Source organism: Cervus elaphus, chromosome 19 (genome assembly GCF_910594005.1).
Source record: "Cervus elaphus chromosome 19, mCerEla1.1, whole genome shotgun sequence".
Lineage (NCBI taxonomy): Eukaryota > Metazoa > Chordata > Mammalia > Artiodactyla > Cervidae > Cervus > Cervus elaphus.
The window spans coordinates 5,237,636-5,254,589 of NC_057833.1; the positions used below are offsets into that span (position 1 = coordinate 5,237,636).

At 44.3% G+C, this 16,954-nt stretch overlaps 2 protein-coding genes across 9 annotated transcripts in view; one reads left to right on the forward strand and one right to left on the reverse strand.

Annotated features, from left to right (window-relative positions):
* Nucleotides 1-2,308, reverse strand: part of P2RY14 (purinergic receptor P2Y14) — a 62,236-nt gene extending 59,928 nt beyond the window's left edge. For all 4 annotated transcript variants that reach the window (XR_006335325.1, XM_043874767.1, XM_043874763.1 and 1 more), the window contains exons 1-2: nucleotides 2,191-2,308; nucleotides 1,532-1,732 (exon numbers count right to left, since the gene is read on the reverse strand). The gene's annotated coding sequence lies outside the window, so the exon portion shown is untranslated. The remainder of the gene's footprint in view (nucleotides 1-1,531; nucleotides 1,733-2,190) is intronic.
* MED12L (mediator complex subunit 12L) overlaps nucleotides 1-16,954 on the forward strand; it is a 347,579-nt gene that overhangs the window by 190,066 nt on the left and 140,559 nt on the right. The gene's annotated exons all lie outside the window — the stretch shown is intronic.

The window sequence follows — 16,954 nt, forward strand, 5'->3', positions numbered from 1 at the left end:
TGTGGTATCCTATTTAAATATGTCAGGGATGATTATAACTTGTTCTTTAGGATAATTTTTCTCTCCAGTGTGTGTGTGTAGCATTAGATTGAACATTGTTCTCCCCGGGGAATTAGAAGTGCCATCCTACAAGTGCGTGACTGCGGATGGAAGTGGTTGAAGAGGATCGAAGGACACGCTTCAGTGAGGAGGGCTGGTGACTGGCGGGCAGGGCGGCGGGGCCAGGAGTGTAGCCGTGGGAAGGCTGGGCGGACTGAAAACCTGTAGGGGTCAGACCCCTGCCCCAAATGGAATGCCAGGCCCACTGGGTGGTTGCATCCTGTCGGCCTGCTTCCTCAAGTGTGAAACGGGCCCTTCTTGCGTCTCAGGAAACAGGAGTTCTTTCCCCCGCCCTTCCCCCTCTCCCTCCCTGGGGCTTCACACTCTGAGCATCTGGTGACCCTTCATGTCTTCCTTACTCAGCCATAACAGGCGTGAGTGCTATAAAATGGCAATGTAGTTTATATGTAAGTGTGTGATTGTGTATATGTGTGCATCCTCTTATGTGTATGTTTATAGATTTTATTGAAGTATGAAACTTACTTATGTTTACAAATCATAAAATGTTATTTTGATATTTTAGAGTGAATACATTGTTTTATTTATTTTTAACTTTACCTAGATTTTTCTGCTGCCAAAGCTGTTTTCAAGTCTGTATATTTTAAGAAGAGAATGTACAAGCTATAGTTTTCTTTCTTTCTTTCTTTCTTTCTGTTTTACCAGTGTGACCTTTGGCTCATTTTTCTCTTGTTTGAAAAAAAGAACATTTCTGGCATGAGATTGGTTGACTTTGCTGACAGTGTGGATGTATAATGGTACCCCTGTGTGTAATTTAAATTTATAATGTTTAAGGTTTTTAAAAATAATTTAGCTGGTTAGTCCTAGATCATTATAAGTAACAGATGAACTTAAAGTTTGCTATGCATAGGCCAGATGTTTATAATTCACTTTGAAGGTAAATATATACCTTACTAGGTTTTAATAGGGTTACTTATCCCAATAACAAAGATAAAAGCTTTTATCTATATAAATATATGTACAAATAGATACTGACTGTATACCTATGCATACATGAAATTGTAAGCAAAAACATATTCACACTGACTTATAAGTATTATTGTCATAATTGAGTTTGCAGTTTTTAGAGGCAATTTGATAATACATCTACAGGCTTTTGAAATGTTTGTCCTGGATGAATACCTTTGAAGCTTTTTCTCTGATAGCTTCTCATCACATATAATTTGACAGCCACAATCAGAAATCCTAAATAATCATCAGTGGTAAAATTTCAGATTTGGATCCTCAGACCAGCGTGAGCAAATACGTTACTGTATCAATTGGTTATAGTTCTCAAACCCAAAGTAACTTCCTGAGGATGGAGAGAGTCTATGCTACTCAGCAGGGTCACTGCCAAGCCCAGAAATCTCCTTTTCCGTTCTCATGCCCCTTTCACACATGCTGAAGTTATTTCATGGAAAGGCTATTTCCTTACCTGTTTGTAGTCTTTCATCTGTGAGTCAAGCAACAACCATTTCAGAATGTCTCAGCGGACGCTCCAAGTGGAGACTGTTAGACTCAGGGTTCTTGCTCGTCTTCAGGAACAGATGAGAATCAGGAACTTGATAGAAACCACGAGATAGGAGGTCGACTGTCTGTCACGCTGCCGAACTGGTTGGTCAGAACTCACTCAAGGCTGGGAAATGGAAACAAGCAGGAAGAGAGAGGTGTTCGGATCTCCGTGGTGTTGGGCCAGCCTCCGCGTTAGTTCCTTTCTTTCAGCGATCCAAAAAAAGGTGTGGTGCCTTTTTTTTTTTTTCTTTTTCCTTCTTGAAATTTTCTACTACCTTCCCCCCCAACCCCACCCCAGCATTGCCACGTCATCTGGCAAATGAACACCCAGGCAACAACCTGCGTGCTTTTTGTTTTCACACCTTGCTGTTGCCAAATTCAACATGTAAGAGGTGGAGGGCTGCTCGAGGTGCCGACCTCTGACAGAGAGGACCAGCTCCCTCTGCAGCACCCTCCTAAGAGGAAGCTGTTGTGGGGGGCGCAGACCTTCTCTCTGCCCTTCTAGGCATGAGACTGATTAACAGGAGAAAAAATTGAACAGCAGGTGTATGTGGGAGAGGCCAGGAAAACTGAGTAACTCACCAAAATGGCAGAAGTCAGCACCTCACACACCATCTTCAGCTAAAGACAGAAGATGTTAGGGGCAGTGGTTTGGGAATTCAAGAGGGAGGAAGGAGATTCTCAGGAAGATGAAAAAGAGCAAGCGTTTGCCGAACTGATGTTTGCTCTGCTGCAGAGAGACAATGGGTCACGGGGAGGAGGCGTTTGATCAAACAGACGGTGCTGGGTCCCTCTGTGTCTGCGCAGCCAGTTCCTGTTGCAGGGCGCGTATCTGCGCTGGCAGCGCCCTTGAGGGAAGAGATCCTCCGTCTAAATTCTTGTAGGCAGTCAGGGGAAGGTCAGAGCTTCCCGAGTCTCTGGGGCCTGACTTGCTTACAGCTCACAGTAACGGGCAGATCAGAGAGGCACACCTGGGGTTGGCAGATTCTGCCCCCCTTTCCGTCAGCAGCAGCCACGCAGTGCGGACAGCTGTTCCCCAGCAGGTGGTGGTTGGGGCGCCCCGGAAATGTGAACCTGGCGTTTGAGCAAAGAAGCATTCTGGCATCCCCGACCCCATCTGTCACATAAGAGGTGCTGCTATTGACAGGTTTTTTTCCCACATTAATTTTTCCACATTTGAGCGTTACTGACAAATAGGTCACCAGTAGGACCTCGGTAATCTCATCACGTGTTAATCTTTTGCTCAATGTGTGATGCTAATATTACTGTTTTGAAAGTGAGAGGCAGGGCCCTCTCTGATTTTTGGTTCCTTGCAGGCCTTATACTATCACTTGTCACGTCCCAGGGAGGCCTCCAGTGTCTTTCCCCCTGAAAAACAGTGTGCAGTTAATAGGGGGAAGTACTCAGAATTCGTCTGTAAATCCGTCATCAAAGTGTGTGACTCAGAAACAGAGAAGAAACTGTGCCCTGGAAGGCTCTCTTTTAATTTTTAGTTTATGTTGGGGTGTCGTTAATTAACGATGCTGTGTTACTCTCAGGTATGCAGCGAGTGATTTAGTTACACCTACACGTTTATCTGTGCTTTTTCGAATGCTTTTCCCATTTAGGTCCTTACAGAACATTGAGCAGATGGGAGACTGTTTATCAGGCGGCTGCATTGCAGGTGTGTTCACTCAGGTGCCCACACTGTGGACTCATAGTGTAATGTGTCAAATTTAATTGGATCTAGAAAACGTAAGAAGCGTCTGCAGTTATAGTAGTCAGTAGTACTTACTTAGATACTTACGATGTGCCCCAGGCTGTTTCAGATGCTTTATATGCACCTGCTGTGTAGTAGGAGGTATTCCGTGCCCTGGGGATGACGTGGTGACTAACTCAGACCCAAGTCCCTTTCCTCCTGAAGTGTGTTTACTTATTTTGCGTCTTATAGACAGACTCAGTAGTAACTGTTAGTCGCTCAGTTGTGTCCAGCTCTTTGCAACCCCACGGACTGTAGCCTGCCAGGCTCCTCTGTGCATGGGGATTCTCCAGGCAAGAATACTGGACTGGGTTGCCATTCCCTTCTCTATGGGATCTTCCCGACCCCGGAATCGAACCTGGGTCTCCTGTGTTGCAGGTGGCAGTAGTCACTATTGATCCTTAATAAGCTCAGCAGAGGCCCCTGGGGACCCAGAGCTGGTTTAGGAAAGCTTCTCACTTGACTCTGCCTGGGGGCACCCATTCCCCATCCTTCCCCAGGGCCTATATAGAGTCCTTCCTGCTGCTTTGACCACTGGGGCTAAGAGCCCCCGTGTGTTTGCAGAGGCTCGCTAGCTTCAGCTGTAGGCAGATCTGGTGGGCAAACACAAGTACAAATGGATATAAGGATGATTACCAGGGCTCATGGCAGAGTCCTTCAGATGTCACTGTGCTGATTAAATGGACAGTTTGGCTCTGGAGGCTTCCTTGGTTTATTGCAGGAGGCTCTGCTTATTCTGACAGTCTCAGAAACACCCACTCATCGTCCCCTTGTGCTCTTACGCTTCTTGCCTTCTCCACGGGGTGCTCCACATGTGTGTGGAGCATGACTGTGATGGAAATGATCATTACATTAAAGTTTACTTGATCTGCTCGTTTTCCTCTTAATACCAGGAGTTGCAAAGCCCAAGGCCAAAGGGATAGCCCTACGTACGGGTGGTCCCCTGATAGCAGGTAGTCCAGACAAGTGTGAGACCCTCGGGGAGCCAGGAATTGTGAAGTGTAGCACGCAGGGCCCACCCAAGTGGGCAGCTGCTTGTCAGCTAGACCTTGTCAGCGCCCCTCGTTGCCTCCTCTGTGGATAGGTCAGTGTTGTCGGAACCTCGAATGGTGTTTGTGTGCATCATTTTAAACACCTGTTGTGTTTGTGTGTTTTAACTCATGGGGCTCTCACAAGAGCTCCATGAGCTGGGTTCCACCTCTTTCTTAATAGATGCGAAACCAAGGCTCAGAGACGCTCCACGGAGCCTCTCCTGGAGCCCCGGCTCCTCTTAACTGCTCTGTTGTGTCTGCATGTTGCCGTCTAAGTCAGATGCTTCTGTAGGCCTGATGTCTTGTGGGCTGAAACAGACCCTGACTGTGCTGGCTCGAGGAAGGCTGGTTTGTGACCTCTGCTGTGTGGTGAGTTGTCTAGGCAGGAAGCTGGGGGATTCAGAGCAGTGCTCTCCAGCAAGGGCTGGACTGAAGCTCAGGCACACAGCATCCCAGACGTTTGACGGAGGAGGGCTCTCTTTGTATCAGACCCTTTTGCACCCAGTTTACTTGGGGGCCATCTGAGGACCAGCTGTTTCTATATTTACAGACGAGAGAAGAGAGCTTGGGAGGATTTAACCAAGTTGTTCAAGTGAGGAGGTAGCTGGACAGGACTTTGCAGCCGAAGTTTAAACTCAAGAGTTTAGGATTCCTTCTCTGGTTCAGCAGATCTTTCCTACATCCCCATGAACAGTGAACACTGATTCATTAATTCATCAAGCATCAGACAGTCCTTGTTGGGCACACAGAAAGAGTATATTTTCTCATCACGAAATCTGGTTGCATGCCCATGTCACGTTTTAATCCAAGGTAGAGATGGCTCAGATGGTAAAGAATCAGCTTGCAATGCAGGAGCCGGGTTCTATCCCTGGGTCGGAAAGGTATCCTGGAGAAGGGTACTCACTCCGTATTCTTGCTTGGAGAATACCATGGACAGAGGAGCCTGGCAGGCTACAGTCCATGGGGTTGCAAAGAATTTTTGGATATGACTGAGCAGCTAACACTTTGACAGAGGGAGATGGCAGGCATTTAAGTGATGCAGGTGATGATGATTCTAGATGCCAAGAAGAATGGTAAAGTTAGTGGTTAGAGGCTGTGCTTGTCTTGGAATTAGGGAAGATGAAAACTAGGTATCCAGGAAAAACTTGGTGAGTTATCTGATTATCTTGTCTTCTTGAGATTGCATATCTCAACACAGAGTGTCTGCGCTGGTAGAACTTTAGGCCGTAGGAGCTTATTGCCAGTGGGGCAAGGGCTCGTCTTATGTTTTTTTATTTTTATTTATTTTAAAATATTGATTTGTTTGCCTGCCCTGGGTCTTAGTTGCGGCATGTGAACTCTTATTTGCAGCAAGACCAGGGATTGAACTCGGGGCCTGCGTTGAGAACTCAAGAGTCTTAGCCACTGGGCCACCAGGGAAGTCCCTTGTGGTTTCTCAGAAAATGTTTGAGAGGGTTTTAAGGAAAACCTGAAGCTGCCACCTGTTTTCCCCTGTGTTTCTGGGTTGCCCTTCTTGCCCTTCCAGTCACCTGGGAACTCGGAAGCAGTTGTGACTCTTTCAGGTCATTGTTCGTATACTTGACTGGCCATCAGTACCACCTGGGGAGCTTTATATGCAGATTCTAAGACCCTACTTCAGCAAGCCAGTCACAATCCATGTTTTTGGCTCAGAACTCTTACTGTCAAAAGCGTCTGGGTGTGTCAGAAATGTGGCCTGCGGGGAGCATCCTGGCCGTGCTGTTTTGGAGCCTCTGATCCGACAACACTTGGAGGAACTTGTATCCTCCCTCCAGATGTCTTGCCTCCTGGCCCTTACCAGTCACTGTTGGGGCTTTGGACACTATGTTGTCTGTAGACTCGTGCCCCGAGAGCAGAAATTGTGACGATCGGAGGACTAGGAGGGTGGTGTCAGTGAGAGGAGAGAATCAGAGAGACTGAGAGAGAGGATAGAGCTAGAGCTTACAGAGATCAGGTAAAACCCGAAGAGGAAAAGCGAGCGTATCGTCAGGGGCCCATGCAGCAAAAACCGTGAGGTCTGACTTCTGGGCCCTTAGGTTTCTATTTCAGCCTGTCTTCTCTTATCACTCCTTTTCTGCATTGGATGTCAGTGAATGATATAAATCTGTTCTTACACTGTCTATCATTACTCCTTTGTAGCAGAGAAGTTCTCAGAGTGGAGACTTCCTTTATTTATGCACCTCACCCTCTGTGTCAGTCAGATTTTGAAAACTGGCCTCAGGTGTCCCAGAGTGAGGAGCTTGTGGAAACCTGGGCATGTTTGTGACTCAGAGCTATTGCATTGCAGGATGTAAAGTCCACCCTGCATTGCCATTTTGTATTTTCCCCGAGATTTTTGCTGGTCATTTTGTGGATATGCTTAAATGTGATGATTAAAGCTTGTAAACATTTTTCCCTATTAGAATTGGAAATAATGTATCTTATTATTATTTGCAAAAATTTTTTATCCTGACAAACTATTGATCATATTTTGTGTATTTAAAAGATAGTATTTTGTTATGATGGTTAACAACACAGATAACTTGGCTTTATTCAACACTGGACACCAGTTTCAATATTAAATAAATAATAAATGATGATGTAGTATAATGGCTAGAGGACATATTTCCTTCTTCCAGGATTCTTAAAAAAAATATAAAAAGATAATAAATGTTCTATTTTGGTTTTGTCTCTGATTTTTTTTTTTTTTTGGATGCTTTGTTTTATGCTGAGTAGTTCTGTGTTCCCTCAACTTATTCCCATTTCACTCTGTGGAACTCTGAAGATTAAGATACTATAGGACTTCATCCCCGTTAATCTCAAAACCCTCCACATACCCCCAGTGTGATTGCCACCCCTCGCCCACCCCCCATGCTCACATGCACGCACACATTTCCTTTCCCCAGCATCATTTCCAGGTCGGACTCTGCCTCGTCAGTGCCGGGGCTGGTTATATATAAACATCCCTTGGGTATTTGTCCTTCAAATAGAGTGAGTCTAATGCGTGGAATCCTCCAGTGTCTGTTATTGTTTCCAGTCAGTTTCCATCCAGCCTGTCAACGATTGCCGTAAAAGTCGGTTTACTTATTTCTATAAATGTCTTAGTTTGTTCCTTGCCCCCAAATCCTTTTTCGAAGTAAGTACAAAAGTGACTTTATTGTTATAACCTTATCCCCCAATTTTTTCCCCATTGACTTTGTTGGACGGTTAGCCACACCAGAACATTTTGCTGTTTCTCACTTGCTGTCTTGGTACTTACTCACGTTAGCCCTATATAATTGTGTTTTTTATTTCTCCCTGGTGTGCTGCGATTCATGGGGTCACAAAGAGTCGGACACGACTGAGCGACTGAACTGAACTGAACTGATGACTTTGTAGTATCCCATAATTTATGTAGTCATTATATGAAGATTTTTGATGAACCTGTTTTAACTGCAGGAGCTATTTACTGGGTTATATAATTTTTAAAAAAATTAAAAAGGCTTTTCTGGCAAGTGATTTATTATGGTGTGTGTGTTTGTGTTGGGGGGAGTCATGGTTTCAACAGGATTCTACCAGACATTGAGAAATACTCTGGGTTACGAATACAGAGAATTTTAGTACAAGACCCATTAGAAACACTGTAGGAAACTATAGAGAAATTAAAAGGGAGTGAGTTTAGGGAGCTCCCTGGCGGTCCAGTGGTTCGGACTTGGTGCTTCGTTGTTGGGGCCAGGTTCAATTCCTGGTCGGGGAGCTAAGATCCTGCAAGCCTCACGGTGTGGCCCAAAAAGGGGAAGTGAGTTTGAAAGTTGCCATCTAAAAGGATCTGTGAAGGAGCTGGTATCTCAAGTGGTTCTTGTTGGATGTCTCTTTGATGTCTAGACTGAGCCTAGAAAGTCCTTCAGGATAGAGAGAATGGTGTGACCAAAGGCACCAGCCTGGGAAGGAAAGTCAGCGGAGGTGGGTGGACAGAGTGTGAGCGTTTTGATCATCATGCTGAGGTGTTCGTAATTCGTGATACCGTGGCATGTTTGAGCTTTTTGGTAAAAATAATTTAAGATGGCAAAGTCAGTGCATTGATTTAGGGTAGTGGAAGAGGGTGGCAGGATTTATGTCTTTAGGACATAATTACCCACTATTTTGTAAAACAATGCTTTCTTTTTTTTTTTTTGTAAAGACTCTTGAAATGAGCAACAGACACAGGAATTCATTGGCAGTTGTGTGCTCCCCTTTATGCGAAAGTTGTGTTTGGAGACACAAATGTCTGTTACAGTATCTCCCCCTACTGGAAGATTGGCAGAAGTGACAGTTTTTAAAAAGAACTGATGTGAGCAATATTTACATGTTTTGTAGACTAACAAAAACCTCGCTTTGAAATAGACACTAATATTGAGTCATGAGTCGAATGCCTAGTTAGTTGAATTACTCAAAAAAATTTTCTTTGTTGCTAATAATAGATATAACCTTAAGAATCAGACTGAATGAATTTCAGTCTGTGATATTAGCAAAGAGTCAAAATTGAGAACTCACTGTCACAAAAATAAAATCTCAGTGCATGTATTTCCTCCTGTAGGCATAGTTTTTTGAGAAGATGGCCATGAGGCAGAAGCGGCTATTTTCTTTTATCCCTCTGAGCCTCCAAAATAATATCCTTTCTCTTTATTTCATTCTGCTCCCATCTGCTCTTAAGACTCACCTGTCACTAATTCCGGGCATGTCTCTAGTGTCTTGGCGTTGTTCATATTCTTCCTATGTTGCCTTTTTAAATATCCATCCCAGCCAGAATGGGCAGTGGCAATCTTTGTTGTCCTATTCTGGTCTCCCCAGTGCCCACTCCTGTAGCAGGCACTGAGAAATGTTTGTTGAGTGAATATGTATTATCCACATGGGAGAGAGGCAAGGAATGTCCCCCCAACTGTTGTACCTGGTCCTGTGGGTAGAGATAAATGCGATGGACTCCCTGGGCTTTCCAGGTGGCTCATTGGTAAAGAACCCACCTGCAGTGCAGGAGATGCAAGAATGATGGGTTCAGTCCCTGGGTCGGGAAGATCCGCTGGAGAAGGAAATGGCAACCCACTCCAGTGTTCTTGCCTGGGGAAGTCCATGGACAGAGGGGCCTGGCGGGCTGTCGTCCACGGGGGTCGCAGAGTCTGACATGACTGGGCGTCTGAGCACACACAGGATGAGTCCCTTGGAGCGGCAGTCTCTGACCTTTTCGGCACCAGGGACCAGTCTCCTGAAAGAAAGCTTTCCCGTGGACTGGGCATCAGGGGTGGCTTGGGGACGACTCAGCCCCGTGACGTTTATTGCACACTTTATTTCTATTACTTTCACATCAGCTCCACCTCTGATCCCAGAGGTTAGATCCCAGAGGTCGGGACTCCTGCTAGACGATAGTACACCGCTTTATGAGACGATTTATTTGCTTAGCACTCTACTCTGCTCAGCTTTTTAGTAAATCGTTTGAACAAGTTAGGAAAACGAGTTCTTCAGAAGCCACTGAGAGAAGCTTCAGTCAGAATGAGACGTAACGGATGTCGAGAGTAAATACTTCATTTTGATTATGTTGAGGAAAATAATAAAGAACCTGTAATAGGAATGGAAAAGAGTTTTATTTGAGCCAAACTGAGGAATAAATTCTGGGGCACAGCCTCTCAGATAACTCTGAGGAATCGCTCCAAAGAAACATGGTTTTCAGTGCAGTTTGATGTCAGAACAAAGAACATAAAACAATCCAGGGATGCATTCCTTCAAGGTTTCAAAAAAAAAGAAAAAAAATCCGCACATACACAGCGAATCAGTATGGACTTGGCACCTGGGAGGAGAGTCTTATCATCAACAGAACACCAGCATTGATGACCCAGGAAGAGAGGCATTTACTCTTTATTTTTGATGTGGACGTTCTTTACTTCTGGTCAGCATGCCCTTTTCTTTGATAATCAAACAGATGTGCAGTGTATGTTTGATAGGCCACCAGCAGGTGGTTCTGCTAGCACGGAACTCAAGTCAACTCACATATAAGGCATATATATATAACTCATGTATAAGGCAGAAGACTCCCCCATGCCTCGTGTGCGAACATTTATCAGCTCGATAGATTTTCCCAGAGTTGTTCTGATGAACAGATGTCGCTTGTTCAGCTGTGTGATGTGTGGGAGGAGCAGGCACTCACAGCTTTAGGGGGAGCTTTGGTGGCGGGGAGACTGCAGGGAGCTTGTCTGAGGTTAAACTGAATGCAGGGTTTTTTTTGCTTTTTTTTTTTTTTGTTTTTCCTGTTTATTTTTTTTGCCCAACGAGTAAGCCATACCTGAAATTTGCAGACTCAGCCGTCTTCGCTGCCTAGCCAGCTGCTACTAGCTAAGCACACTTGCATATTCCTCTGGTTCGTGTGAGTGTTGTGTGGTCATCTCTTGGCGGTGCGACTGAGAAGGTTTTCTGCGGTTTTGGGCCCTTCATGCTGTAGAGAGCTACATATCTGTCCAGTTAATGTTGGGAGCACAGCGGTGAACTCTGGGCTCTTTTTCGCAGACCAGGTGGCGTCATTAGAAGGAAGACTCGGTGGGGCCCCGCTTCTGTGTCTGCTCCTTGAATGGGCTGCTCAGGGTGCAGCTGTGCGTGTTGCCCTTGTCTGATTCCCAGGGCGGGCACAGACGGGTTGATTGAGGATGTGTGGTTCCACTTGTGTGACTGTATCATGACCAGAAGGCTCATTGGGTTCCCATGTTCTGTTTCTTCTGGAGCCTGGCAGACTTCTCGTAGGCGGCGATTATCTGACCCTAGCTGTATAATAGTTCCCTGACACCGGTACCCTTATGGCCCAATATCCTGACCCCTTTGTTATCCAGCCAGTTTGTTTAGTTGTCTCTGCAGAGACCTGTGCCTTGGAAGGCTGAATGCTGCAGCCTCCTTTTCTAAAATCCTGTTGAAGTCGCACCAATCATAAATTTTGTACTTAGTTGTTAACAATGTGACAGATTCGTGATGGTTTTGCTGCAGAGGAGAGAGAGAATGTAAATTAAAATTTAGATTATGTATGCTTGGCAAGGCAAAAGTACTGAATTTGGTGAGCAGGGAAGGTTCTTTCTTGTGCTATTAAACAAAGCCATTCGCAGTGAGCACTGACCTAGAAACCATTATCCACACTCCCAGGAAACCTCCATTAGAGCTTTTTGTTGGATAGTTGTGAATCCAGCACCCAGGGGTTCACAGTTTGTGCTGGTAAACTGGACAGAGGAGACTTCACAGTGGGGCTTCAAGGTGATGGAATGGCTGGGTTTCTTGATCTCCATCCTTGTCCTAAACGGCTTGTTTAACTGGGTAACGCAGTCCTAACAGACATGAATTTTCAGATGTGCTGTGAGCACAGGGGCCATATGTCCAGGTTTGTTTACACTGTCTCAGTTTACACCTGTGCCAGCTCAGTAATTGACACCTCCACACTCAGAAGTAGCCGGGTTTTGGTCATGAATTATATGCTCATCTGAATTGTTGTTTAGTGACTAAGTCATGTCCGACTCTTTGCAACCATATGGACTGTAGCCTGCCGGGCTGCTCTGTCCATGGGGGATTTTCCAGGCAAAATACTGGAGTGGGTTGCCATTTCCTTCCCTGGGGGATCTTCCCGACCCAGGGATTGAACCCGTGTCTCCTGCATTGGCAGGTGGGTCCTTTGCTGCTGAGCCACGAAGGAAGCCCCCTCGTCTGAACTGTGAGGGAGTAAAATGACCAAATAAGTGTGATTGATGGACTTAATGTTCTCTTAATAGTGAGTATAATCTTTCAGGTTTAGTAAATGAATTATTGAGGCTTTGCCTAAGAGTGCTGCTTAACTTCATTCCCAACCTTATTTGCAGTGGCTTGTGTCTAGCATTTGGTAACGTAAAGCATTTGCAAGGCTCTTGGTCGTATCAGTAACACCTTAAGGCGTGTGCTTCACATCATTTCTGAGCCTGACTGAAAGCAGAGCTTCTGCAGCCAGGTGGCCTAAGTCTGGATCCCAGCAATAGCCCTCTGACCTGTGTGTCCCTGAGAATGTTACGGTAATGCCACTGCTTCCTTGGAGTTTGTCAAGGGCATGAAGGGAGTTGATACAGGTCAGGATCTCACAATGATGCCCGCTTTGTAGGGAATGCCAATAAAAGTTAGCTATTTTTATTTCATTAGAAAATAACTGTGTAGTGTTAGAAGTTCTAGAAAGGAGTGTGTGCGGGCCTAGGCCAGAACGGAAACTCGAGGCTCCTAGCAGAAGTGCTGGCAGCTTACCCTCAGGGTGAGGTGGGCGCACTTCCCCTCTCAGCTGCACACAGTGGGGCCGGGGCCGAGGCTTTCCTGTGCTCGCGGTCCTTGCTGGTCCGGGAGCTCACACCGCCGCCTCCAGCCTGAGCGAGGCCTGACCGTGGGCCGTGCGGGGTGGAGGCCGAGTGTGTGCCCGGCGTGTGAGGGCAGCCTTGCAAGACTGGGTGCAGGGCTGCTAGTGGGGGGAAGGAAGGAAGAGCCAGTGGATGACTCTGCATTTCCATTCAGGCGCCTGGGTGATGGTGATGGTGTTAATCAAATCCAAGGGTACGGAGCCTCCTTGGATACGATAAAGTGATGCAGTCCTCATTTTTATGGTCCCACACTACCATACAAAGTGAGGTATGCATGTATAGATAGATTATATTATAAATGTACTAAAAATACGTTGAACTTCCCCAGTGGCTCAGATGGTAAAGAATCTGCCTGCAATGTAGGACAGAGACGTGGGTTTGAGCCCTGGGTCGGGGAGAGCCCCTGGAGAAGGGAATGGCAGCTCACTCCAGTATTCCTGCCTGGAGAATCCCTTGGACAGAGGAACCTGTCAGGCTACAGTCCACGGGGGTCGCAAAGAGCTGGACGTGACTGATGACTAACACTACTGGTTGTGCTCGTTTGTGCTTAGACTCTCAGTCATGTCTGACTCTTTGTGACCCTGTGTACCATAGCCCGCCAGGCTTCTCTGTGGGATTCTGCAGGCAAGAATCCATGCTCTGCTCCAGGGGATCTTCCTGACCCAGGGATCGAACCCATGTCTCTTATTTCTCCTGCATTGGCAGGCAGGTTCTTTACCATCTGGGAAGCCCCTGCGCTATTACTACTAAAAATGCGTTGAAGCATATCTCACAGAAAGAGTACACTGTGTCCGATGGAGTTGAGAAGTTCTGATCTAGGCGACTCCAAATTTATATCATAAGTGTCTGGCCCAGTCTTCATCTCCTTACACATTCATTTTTTCCATTGTGTTTAATATTGGCATTTCTCCAGCTGCATAAAATAGCACATAAACATCTAAAGATACAGTTGATGTGGCATTTTGAAAAAACACAGAATTTATTTTTGGTAATTGACAGATGGCTTCACTGTTACTGAAGGTATTTTGCTGTGGGATAGTAGTAACAATCTTAAGAAAGGGAAGTGATTTTTAAGGTGTATTTTTGTGTGTGCGCAAGAATCCCAGGGACAGAGGAGCCTGGTGGGCTGCCGTCTATGGGGTCGCACAGAGTTGGACTCGACTGAAGTGACTTAGCAGCAGCAGCAGCCGTCGCTTCAGTTGTGTCCAACTCTTTGCGACCCCGTGGACTGTGGCCCTCCAGGCTCCTCTGTCTATGGGATTTCTCCAGGCGAGAACTCTGGAGTGGGTTGCCAGTTCCTTCTCTAGGGGATCTTCCTGACCCAGAGATTAAACCTGAGTCTCTTATGTCCCCTGCATCGGCAGGCGGGTTCTTTACCACGAGCGCCACCTGGAAGCTATCATAGGTTAGGGAGCTGAGTTATCTTTGGTATACTGAATCTCTTAGCCCTAGTTATAAGTACTGTGTGTTTATATCTGTGTCCCTGTAAACATGTCTAGAGTGTTGTTGGAAAGTCTTGCTTGTAACGTTTAAAGCGAGACTTAGAAGCTTTGGCCAGTCTGGTCGACTGTTCTAGGCTCTTGTTGATAACCTAGGTGATCTAATCTGATGGGTGGCTTGTTTCTGAGAGCTGCTGCAGTCAACAGATTTCTCTGGCATTATTCAAAGAGAAGCTGGCCACTTACTAAGAATGCTTGCCTAGGAAGGTGTTTGAAAGAAAGGAATTTCTGGTTTAATTCCATATCTTGAGTTTCCAAATGAGACAAGGAAAGGCTAGGTGGTCTAATAACCACATTACACCATTTTCTTAAATCATTTTAGATGATTTTTTTTATCTCATTATTGTAGCTTATAAAAAAATTTAAGAATACTCAAAATAAAAGCTGCCATGTGAATCCCATACATTTCTTGATAAGTTAGACATTTTAACACTGACAATCTTAGTCCAATTCTAATAAATAAATTATTTTTGAAACAGTAAATTATATTTAAATAAAATTTTTTTGTATGTCAAAAAGCACAGTCAATATTTGTTCCGGTTTCCCTGTGAAATCTATGTACACTTCAGCCTTTTTAGTTTTCCTTTTTTTTTTTTAAGACACATCTATAACTTACCTGGAGAAGGAAATGGCAACCCACTGCTGTATTCTTACCTGGGAGATCCCATGGACAGAGGAGCCTGATGGGCTACAGTCTTTGGGGTCGCAAAAGAGTCGGACAAGACTTAGCAATGAAAGAAAACATAATTTCTTATAGGTCTTATGTTTTGTCAAACATTTCCATCTTATATTTATCTAGGCAGCTCCAGGACTGATGTGCCCTCCCCCACACAGAGGCACCCCCTCGGCCCCCCGCCAAACACACTCTGCCTTTTGTTAGCACTAAAGATGCCTGGCTGAAGGAAGACCAGAGGGGAGGCCGAGGCCATGGTAATGTGAAGTCACCAGCAGTAAATAGGACTGGAGTCGTTTTCCGTTGTTTTGTGAATTTTACCACTAGATGGTGATAGAGGCTAGGGGGCGGAGCATAGCTCATTCAGCATCTACCAGATGTTTATGTTTAAATTTGAAAATGTTTGATCTTAATGCTTTTATAATTCACTTAGACATATCCAAAGAGTATTGTAGATATCGTTTTAGCCATAATTTTTTTTTTTAAACATAGTATGTTCCTAGTATTTATTGATTTGATAAGCTGTTTTCTTGTGGTATTCTGTTTGAGAGAGAATCTCTATTTACGAGATTTAAGTGATCCTTGAGCTTTATTTTGCTCTTGTCTTTTTACTTTATTTTTTTCTTGTATATCACATTTCTCCACAGGGATCATAAAATTTATGTTTGAGATTGTACTGTGTATTCACAATTTTGACTTAGATAGTCTGAACTTATGCATTTTCCAAGTTATCATTCCTTTGAAACTTTGAGAAACAAAATACTGATATACTATTTGGAAATGAGAATAAAATGGTATGAATGGTATAATGAATATAACAGAGTTAGTAATATGCACACCCAAAAGATTTTCTGCAGGGTTAGTTTCTCTGCATGTAATTTTTATGAATAATAGGAAAATTTCTTTTTGAAATTATCTGAATATATTTCTCATTTGCATAAAATAAAAATAGCTATGTTAAAATTGCTGCCTTAAGTGGGTCCTAAAATACTGAATATAATCCAAAAGTTCCATGTAATAAATTTTAGATTTCAAATTTAAAATAATTTCCAAATTATCAGTTAATTAAAAACAAATCAAATAGAATTTTTGCTTTCTTCATTGTTAGTGCCGCAGTTTATATTAACTTATGACACCAACACAATATTTTAACTTATTCCTGTGGATATTATGTTAGTCATGTGACTGATTCATTCTTGGTTGTGACCACAGTGTGAATATTGGTATAAAATACAAGCAGTATAATTTTGATGCTTTTGTAATGTGGCTTTAAAAAAATGGGGGTAATACTTTCAAATTTTTTCCCTAAGTCAGTGTTTTAAGCTATCCCATTGATTTAATAATGTGATTTCAGAGAATAAAACCACAATATTAAATGTCCCCATTAACTCTACAGCAATACAATTTTAGAAACATTAAAATGGGATTGAAATATTTTAAGGACCTCTTAGAATTGAGGCCTGAATTTTAGAGAATTAAATGCAGTGTGGGGTTAGTTTTGCTAAGTTTCAGAACACCAAATGGAATCATTTGATGAAGAGGACAGGTTCTTATTTTTTAGGCATGTTCTAAGGTGATCATGCCTTTAACAGAACAGAGACTCACAGACACACACGCACAAGGCCTATTTGTGAGCCGTGATGTAGAGACAAGCAGAGGAAGGCGAGTCTAGGACACGCTGTCTGAGGGTTTTCCCAGCTGTGGCGTTGCTCCTCCTCTTTATATGGGGCAGCTGTACCTCAGCCTGGGTGTTCGGAGGAGAATGGAGAAAGGATATTAGCCTTTCAAACTGTCTTCCTAAATACCTACTGTAAGCATGGCTATCTTAACCCAGCTGGTGAACACAAGGAGCAGCAGGTGGTGGTAGCCAGGCACATGCCCAAGAGAGATGTGTGTTAATTCATGTACTGCAGATTCCCTGGAGTTTATGGAGTTGGAATCTTGATGAGAAATAGATATTCTGATGAAGGTCCTTAGACAGTTCTTTTAACCTCTTTGCTTCCATCCTTTCTGTTAAACCTGACTCACCTATTAGACCCCTTTTCTGTTCTTGAACC